Genomic DNA, 9,159 nt, shown 5'->3' on the forward strand with positions numbered 1-9,159 from the left:
CTCTGCCACCCGCTGTTTGGGCAGTCCATCGGCCTCCCAGCTGGCAGCTTCCCACGTGGTTCGCTATGGCGGTAGTTCCGCCACTGGCTGTAATAATCCTGCAGGGGGGACGTCTGTGCAGGAAGTTCAGACTCCCGAATTGCAGCAAAACATGGGACGTGCTAGCGATCAGTTTACTTTCAACATCACCCCAATCAAATCGTGATTTTGCCACAATTGATGCCTGACAAATCGCAGGACTGCTTTTGGGAAACAGGCGTCCCACAATTTTGTTTGTGTGATCTGTCAGGTGACAATATTGTCCCAGTGATTAGGGTGCCATTGAAAGTAGTATCCCAAGCGTGTCCCGTGTTTTCTGGCAATTTGGGAATTGCAGTAATTCCGACCGCGATCCGAAAGGCCTAGCTGTGAGTACAGCCTAAACGTATTCTATCAGTTGCTGGGTTCACCTTCTATAGGTTCTGGGGGAACATTTTCTTCCTCAAACATACCACACATTTGCTTCATTCTTTATTCCACCACTAATATATACTCAGCATTGACCTTGTATAGCACTTTTCTCTCTGAGGACTCCAAGTATTGGAGATGGCGTTGGCCGGGAATTGAACCTGGGTCAGCTGCTGGGAAGGCAGCTGTGCTCACCACTGCACCACCAACGCAAGGTAGCATGTATTTCTAGTGTGTGAGGAAACCGGAGTACCCGGAGGAAACCCACGCAAGCACAGGGAGAACATGCAAACTCCATGCAGATAGTGTCCTATAAAACACTCCAAAACACACCCAAAGAATAACACACACCTCCACAACATATAAATACTTAGCCTAATCTACAATATATAACACTCCTGTAATAAAACACACCCTACTAACAATAAAGAGGGGTACAGTGGTCCCCAAATTAGCAACACAATGGAGCTAAATATTCCATTCACCCTTAGGCCTTATTCACACGGGGAGTATGAATCTGTACCCCATGGGGAGGTCGTTTTTTTCCCAGAATGGGGATGCACAGCTGTTCCCAGCATCCCATGTAGGCAGTCTCATTGCCGTCAACTGGGTTGCAGCGGCTGTACCCAATGTGTTGGTGGACAGCCTCAAACGCACCCAGGGTGCGTCCGCGCAACTGCACCCGCATGGATGTCATTTTTGAGATTAACTCAGCCCCCACACAGGGTACAGATTCATACACCCCATGTGAGTAAGGCCTTGGACTTCTCCATGAAGGACCTCACTGGTGGGAAGAGCTCTCATTTCTCCAGCAGAGAAAGCCTAAAGAAAGCTGGAAAGATTCCTCCTGCCTCTAAAGACAAAGAGTTCCAACCTCCCCCAACACATGCCTCAAAAACATACAGGCCTCCAACCTCCACTTATAGACGGTCCAACAGATGCCTCCAAAATTCACAACATAATCAATTACTTAATGTAGATCGACGATGCATCAATCACACATAAACACCTATAAAAAAGTGCCTGAGATTTTGGTGGTAAACAGCCTGCTAGACCCGTAGGGAACCGAACCAAGTCTTCCAAAAGCTGCCTCATATCCAAGAGTTGCCAAATGTAGACATTAAGCTTTAAGGTTAAACAAAAATATCACATTCTAAGGGAAAGGTAGAACAAGGGGGAAGGGGTGTATGGAAGAGGGAGAGGGGGAGAAAAGGGGAGGTTGAAGGAAAGAAGGGGGATGAGGGTTGAGGGGAACTCCCACACCCCTTCCTTTCCCCCAATCCACTCCCCTCTCTTTTTCTCCCTCTCTCCCTCTTCCACACTCCTCCTCCCCTTGTTCTACCTTTCCGTTTAGAATGTGATAGATTTGATTAACCTTAAAGCTTCTACAGAAGCTGCAGAAAGGGAAATAGAGGGCTGATGGTAAGTCCCTCCAGTCAATGGAGTGGCAGCCACCACCAGTGTAGGAACCTGTGTTGGTACAGCCGTACCTGGTCCCTCAGACTTTTTGTTGAGTCTTCTTCTAGGAACAACCAATTGTCCTGCGTGTCCAACTATATTGATAGTGATTCAGAAGCCGCAGAAAGGGAAATCAACTGCTGATGGGAAGTCCCTCCAGTTACTGGAGTGGCAGCTGGCACCAGTGTAGGGACCTGTGTTGGTACAGCCATACCTGGTCCCGGGGGGGGGGGGGGGGGGTTCCTCAGACTTTTTGTTGAGTCTTCTTCTAGGAACAGCTAATTGTCTTGTTTGTCCAACTACATTGATAGTTGGTGATTCGGAAGCTCCAAAAACTAAAATGGAGGGCTGATGGAAGGACCCTCCAGTTACTGGAGTGGCAGCCGCCACCGATGTAGGAACCTGTGTTGGCACAGCCGTACCTGGTCCCTGGGAGGGTTTCACAGACTTTTTGTTGAGTCGTCTTCTAGGAACAGCCAATTGTCTTGTCTGTCCAGCTACATTAATAGTTGGCGATTCAGATGCTCCAAAAACAAAAATGGAGGGCTGATGGAAAGACCTTCAGGTTACTGTAGAGGCAGCCGCCACCAGTGTAGGGACCTGTGTTGGTACAGCCGTACCTGGTCCCTAGGACGGTTCCTCAGACTTTTTCTTGAGTTTTCTTCTAGGAAAAAAGCCAATTATCTTTTTGGTCCAACTACATTGATATTTGGTGATTCAGAAGCTACAGAAAGAGAAATATAGAGCTGATGGGAAGACCCTCCAGTTACTGAAGTGGCAGCCTCCACCAGTGTGGGGGTCTGTGTTGGTACAGCTGTACCTGGTCCCTGGGAGGGTTCCTCAGACTTTTTGTTGAGTCTTCTTCTAGGAACAGCGAATTGTCTTGTTTGTCCAACTGCATTAATAGTGGGTGATTTAGAAGCTCCAAAATGATAATGGAGGGCTGATGGCAAGACCCTCCCGTTACTGGAGTGGCAGCCGCCACCAGTGTAGCAACCTGTAGCTACAGGCATCACTTAGATATCCCCCAACAAAGTAGAGAATGTAATTTTACTATGGCCTGGTAGGGAAGTGGGTATACAACATCAAATTATCTAGAGAAAAGTTCAAAATTCCAGTGCAAGGCACAATAAGTAATCCCAACATGACAGGGACACAGGGATGACTAATGTTGGCCTTCATATAAAAATGTTGGTTGCCTGGCAGTTATGCTGACCCACTAAAATTAATTGAGTAAAAAAGTGGACTGATCCTTCACTTTCAGGTGCGGTGGAGTAATCTGCAGTGCCTCTCTTTCTTATTATTAAACACCCGGCCTCTTTTATTGTAATCCCTTGAATTGTTGTGGTGGATTGATATAGAAGAAGCTGGAACCGGGAACCACTGCATTGCAGATTACTCTGCCGCACTCCAAAGTGAAGAAATAGGGGTGACCCCTCATCATTGTTCGTGGCAATCCCTATACATGTGTTCATATGGGGGGGTGGTCCCTCATCAATGGTTGTGGCAATCCCTATACATGTGTACATATGGGGGGCAGGCATGTACTGGCCATCGGGACTACCGGGAGTTTCCCTGTGGGCCGATGGCTCAGTGGGCCACTCTGATGTAAGGGGGCTGGTGATGGGCCACTCTGATGTAAGGGGGTGCTGATGGGCCACTCTGATGTAAGGGGGTGCTGATGGGCCACTCTGATGTAAGGGGGTGCTGATGGGCCACTCTGATGTAAGGGGGTGCCGATGGGCCACTCTGATGTAAGGGGGTGCCGATGGGCCACTCTGATGTAAGGGGGTGCCGATGGGACACTCTCATGTAAGGGGGTGCCGATGGGACACTCTCATGTAAGGGGGTGTTGATGGGACACTCTGACGTAAGGGGGTGCTGATGGGACACTCTGACGTAAGGGGGTGCTGATGGGACACTCTGATCTAAGGGGGCTGGTAATGGGACACTCTGATGTAAGGGAGTGTTGATGGGACACTCAAAATGTAAGTGGGCCGGTCTGGATGAAGTCCAGGGCCAAATTTCTGTCCCAGTCCAGCCCTGATGGGGGTGACCCCTGATCAATGGGAAAGGGGGATCCAATGAAAGGGTTTCAGTTATCTTGTATCCATCAATAGTTTTCAAAGAATTTCAGAACAGAAGGGGCTTTTAATGGTGCCAAAACACACAAAAAAAAATATTTTGTTATAAAAACATCATTATTGGAGTCCAAAGTTTTAAAAGAAACGGGGGGCAATGAATTTTGTCCAAATGTCATAAAAACAATTCAGTGTATATGTACAATATACCGTATATACTCGAGTATAGGTCCATCCGAATATAAGCCGAGGCCCCCAATTTACCACAAAAAAACTGGGAAACTTATTGACTCGTGTATAAGCCGAGGGTGAGACATCCCTGTGTCCCGTCCATTCCTGTGTCCCGTCCATCCCTGTCTCCCGTCCGTCCCTGTGTCCCGTCCGTCCCTGTGTCCCGTCCGTCCCTGTGTCCCGTTCGTTGCTGTGTCCCGTCCGTCGCTGTGTCCCGTCCGTCGCTGTGTCCCGTCCGTCGCTGTGTCCCTTCCATCCCTGCCTACCTGTGCCAATCTGCAGCCTCTGTGTGCCATGCTCTCCTCGTCTGACAGACGGCGGCCATTCCTCTGTTCAAAAGCCGCGCCTCCCTGTCTGTGATAGGCGGAACACTCAATTTCCCAGCAGTCAGTGTTCCGCCTATCACGGACATCCTCTCATCCTCGTCCGTAGTATGAGGATGAGCGGATGTCCGTGATAGGCGGAACACTGACTGTCGGGAAATTGAGTGTTCCGCCTATCACAGACAGGGAGGCGCGGCTTTTGAATAGTAGAATGGCCGCCGTCTGTCTGCTCCACACGCTGATCGGGCAGGCAGACGGCGGTGACTCGAGTATAAGCCGAGGGGGGCACTTTCAGCCTCAAAAAAGAGGCTGAAAATCTCGGCTTATACTCGAGTATATACGGTACACATAAAGTAGCTACTGTAACCAGCGTGATGCTTGTTGCTCGACATGTTTCACTTTTCAGCTTCTTCAGGAGCTTATAAAGGAATATATAGCTACAAAAAGACAAATACAATTAAAATAAAAAATACCAACAATACTGCAAAAAAATTGGCATTAATAATTATTAATAAGTATGCATGACTGTAAATAAACATGTCTGTTATCAAAGTAAATGTGTATCAAAAATATATAATAACATAAATAATATGTTCAATGAATATCCATGAGGGTCTGAGCACTATACAGAGGGGCACACAACATGAAACTCATCACGTATATAGAACATAATCAAGCTACTGCACACTACTAAAGGGTCAAAAACTGATGTAAAAAGAGGTGCCAACACCAGCTGTGGCAATTGATGGCAGGAGGAGCACAATGGGGCCGGCGGAAATAATAGAAATTTCAAAATAAAAGGGGATATATATATGTGTGTGTGTGTGTGTGTGTGTGTGTGTGTGTAAAATATATATGCACTGAGGAAAGAAATATATCAAGGCCTCAATCAATTAGATATACAGGTTAGGTTTACCTTAAATGTCATTCAAATGCTCCTTCCACAGAATGTAGAGGGTAGCAACAGACCAACCCGGGAACTATTTCTTCCAAAGTCATGAAGGAACAATGTTATGAAGCCATGATGAATGTGGACACATTAAATCAATAGCATCCCCCAGGCCACCAACTGTGTCACATCTGACAACAAATAGAGATCATGCACCCATTAGACATGTGCATTCGTTTTCGTCCGAATGCATTTTCGTCCGAATTTCAGCTATTTTCGTTTTCGTTTTGACAAACGATAACGAAAGCACAAAATCCGAAAAACGAAAGATCCGACATAAATAAATGCTTTATTTTCGTTTTCATTGTTACAACAGTTCGATATAGAATAGGAGATTCGACATGACTCTGACAACAATCTGTGTCTATAGAACCTGTGGTCAAATGTGCTTAACCTTACCTCTATTAGTCCAAGATTATATAGAGAAAATATTCGAAAGAGAAAAAAGATTTGACAGAGAGAAAAGATTCTGCAAGTTACTGTCCTAAAAAGTGTTTGGGGACCCGGGTCCTGCCCCAGGGGACATGTATCAATGCAAAAAAAAGTTTTAAAAACGGAAGTTTTTTCGGGAGCAGTGATTTTAATAATGATTAAAGTGAAACAATAAAAGTGTAATATTCCTTTAAATTTTGTAGGGGGGGGGGGTTGTCTATAGTATGCCTGTGAAGGGGCGCATGTTTCCCGTGCTTAGAATTGTCCCTGCACAAAGTGTCATTTATGCAGGAAAAAAAGTCCTTTAAAATCACTCGCAGCTATTATGAATTGTCGGCTCCGTAATACAGAGAACACTCATTGAAAGTCATTGATAAAAAAATAAAAAAATAAATAAAAAAAAAAGCGTGGGGGTCCCCCAAATTCAATTACCAGGCCCTTCAGGTCTGGTATGGATATTAAGGGGAACCCTGCCTCAAATTTAAGAAAAAATTTGACGTGGGGTTCCCCCTAAATATCCATAACCAGACCCTTCAGGTCATCTCTCCAGCGATGTCTCATGTCATCCAGCGCAACGAATACATCCTTCTTCTGTCTCCTCCACGGAGACACTGCAGGCATTCCGGCGGCTGACGTTTCTTATATACGGAGGGCGGGGCCACCCGTCACCTGACCCCGCCCCCCTCTGACGCAAGGGGAAACCCGGGGTTCCCTGTGACGTAGGGGTGACCCGCACCCCTCTGATGTAACACAGGCAGGTTTCCGTTACATCAGAGGGAGGCGGGGTCACCCATACGTCACGGGGAACCCCGGCCTTCCCCTTGCGTCGGAGGGGGGCGGGGTCAGGTGACGGGTGGCCCCGCCCTCCGTATATAAGAAACGTCAGCCGCCGGAATGCCTGCAGTGTCTCCGTGGAGGAGACAGAAGAAGGATGGAGGATCGCTGCGCTGGATGAGATGAGACATCGCTGGAGAGATGATCGTCCGTCGCTGGATAGCAAGAGTGGATTACCGCCGCTGGAATCTTTTTTTTATTTTTTTATTTTTAATAAAGGAATTTTTCAAAAGTGTGTTTGTTTTATTTAACCATTTTTTACACTTTCTTTGTGAAATGGTAGGGGTACTTTTGTACCCCCTTACCATTTCAAACAGGGGGGGGGGCGGGATCTGGGGGTCCCCTTGTTAAAGGGGGCTTCCAGATTCTGATAAGCCCCCCGCCCGCAGACCTCCACAACCACCGGCCAGGGTTGTGGGGATGAGGCCCTTGTCCTCATCAACATGGGGACAAGGTGCTTTGAGGGGTCACGGACCCCCAAAGCATCCTCCCAATGTTGAGGGCATGTGGCCTGGTACGGTTCAGGAGGGAGGGGGGGCCGCTCTCTCGTCCCCCCCTCTTTTCCTGCGGCCTGCCAGGTTGCGTGCTCGGATAAAGGGTCTGGTATGGATTTTTAGGGGGAACCCCACGTCAAATTTTTTCTTAAATTTGAGGCAGGGTTCCCCTTAATATCCATACCAGACCTGAAGGGCCTGGTAATTGAATTTGGGGGACCCCCACGCTTTTTTTTTAAATTTATTTATTTATTTTTTTATCAATGACTTTCAATGAGTGTTCTCTGTATTACGGAGCCGACAATTCATAATAGCTGCGAGTGATTTTAAAGGACTTTTTTTCCTGCATAAATGACACTTTGTGCAGGGACAATTCTAAGCACGGGAAACATGCGCCCCTTCACAGGCATACTATAGACAACCCCCCCCCCCTACGAAATTTAAAGGAATATTACACTTTTATTGTTTCACTTTAATCATTATTAAAATCACTGCTCCCGAAAAAACGGCCGTTTTTAAAACTTTTTTTTGCATTGATACATGTCCCCTGGGGCAGGACCCAGGTCCCCAAACACTTTTTAGGACAGTAACTTGCAAATTAGCCTTTAAAATTAGCACTTTAGATTTTGAACGTTGGAGTCCCATAGACTTTAATAGGGTTCTAAAGTATGCTATATAGTTAGCTCCGTCGAATCTTCTTTATACATTCGACAGACACCATAAGCCTTCCAAGACAGATTCGACCGTAATTCATGTGGATTTTCGGACGAATGCAATTTTTGAACGAAAAACGAAATAAATAAAAACGAATTTCGGGAGTAACTAAATAAATTAAGTTTTCGGACGAAAACGAAATTCCGAAACGAAATATTTTACTCTGCACATGTCTAGCACCCATCAGCAAGAACAACATACACATAAGAAGGGGCCTGAAGATCAAACCTACCAAGCATATCCTCAAAACTCACTGCATCTGTCAGAACCTGACATAGCGGCCACCTCCCACTCCATGGCCGGCTCTGTGGCTGGCACCACCAGTCCCGTCTGGCCTGGTGGCTGCTATGTCTTTGTTCTGACAGGTGCGGTGCGTTTTGAGGATACGCTTGGTAGGTTGCAACACCTAAGCAAGAGGCACCACTAACCAAACACTGCCATGAAGACAGAGGCATAGGATGATATGCTGACACTTGCAGGTGCTGGCTGTCAGAATACAATAACTGCATCAGGAAATTTGTCCATCTGCACTATATAGCGTGGATGCAGGAATCTGTTAGATTTTATCCACTTGCCGCCCGCCATATAGCAAAATGACGGCGGCCAAGTGGTTTCGATATCCCGACGTCGCCAGGATATCAAGCCACTGCGCGCCTCGGGGGGCGCACATGGCAGCAATCGTTGTTGCGGTGTATAAGTCTGACACACCGTAACACCGATCTAGGTAAAGACAGATCCTCTTTACCACGTTAAAGAATCTCTGATGGAGACTCTTTACCACGTGATCAGCCATGTCCAATCACGGCTGATCACAGTGTAAACAGGAAGAGCTGTTGATTGGCTTTTCCTCACTCGCGTGAATGATTATCAGCGCAGCCCCCCCCACAGATGCCCACACTGGACCACCAGGGACGCCACCAGGACCACCAGGGATTTCACCACCAGGTATGCCACCCTAGACCACCAAGGATGCCAATCAGTGCCCACAATGGATGCCAATAAGTGCCCACAATGGATGCAAATCAGTGCCCACAATGGGCATCACTGAATGGCAGGCATTATTGTTTGGCACTGATTGGCATCCTTCAGTACCATCTATTAGTTTACATCAGTGCCCATCCATGCCCAACCATGCCACTTATCGGTGCCCATCTGTGCCCCGCTGTGCCCCCTATGAGTGCCCATCCATGATGCCT

At 47.1% G+C, this 9,159-nt stretch overlaps 1 non-coding gene across 1 annotated transcript; it reads right to left on the bottom strand.

Moving 5' to 3' along the window:
• Positions 1-587: 587 nt before the first annotated feature.
• On the bottom strand, positions 588-659 carry TRNAG-UCC (transfer RNA glycine (anticodon UCC)). Its single transcript has one exon. It is a non-coding gene; the product is annotated as a tRNA-Gly (tRNA).
• Between the last annotated feature and the right edge of the window lie 8,500 nt (positions 660-9,159).

This window comes from Lithobates pipiens, unplaced genomic scaffold (genome assembly GCF_037356315.1).
Source record: "Lithobates pipiens isolate NorthernLeopardFrog02 unplaced genomic scaffold, aLitPip1_a1.2 Scaffold_8, whole genome shotgun sequence".
Lineage (NCBI taxonomy): Eukaryota > Metazoa > Chordata > Amphibia > Anura > Ranidae > Lithobates > Lithobates pipiens.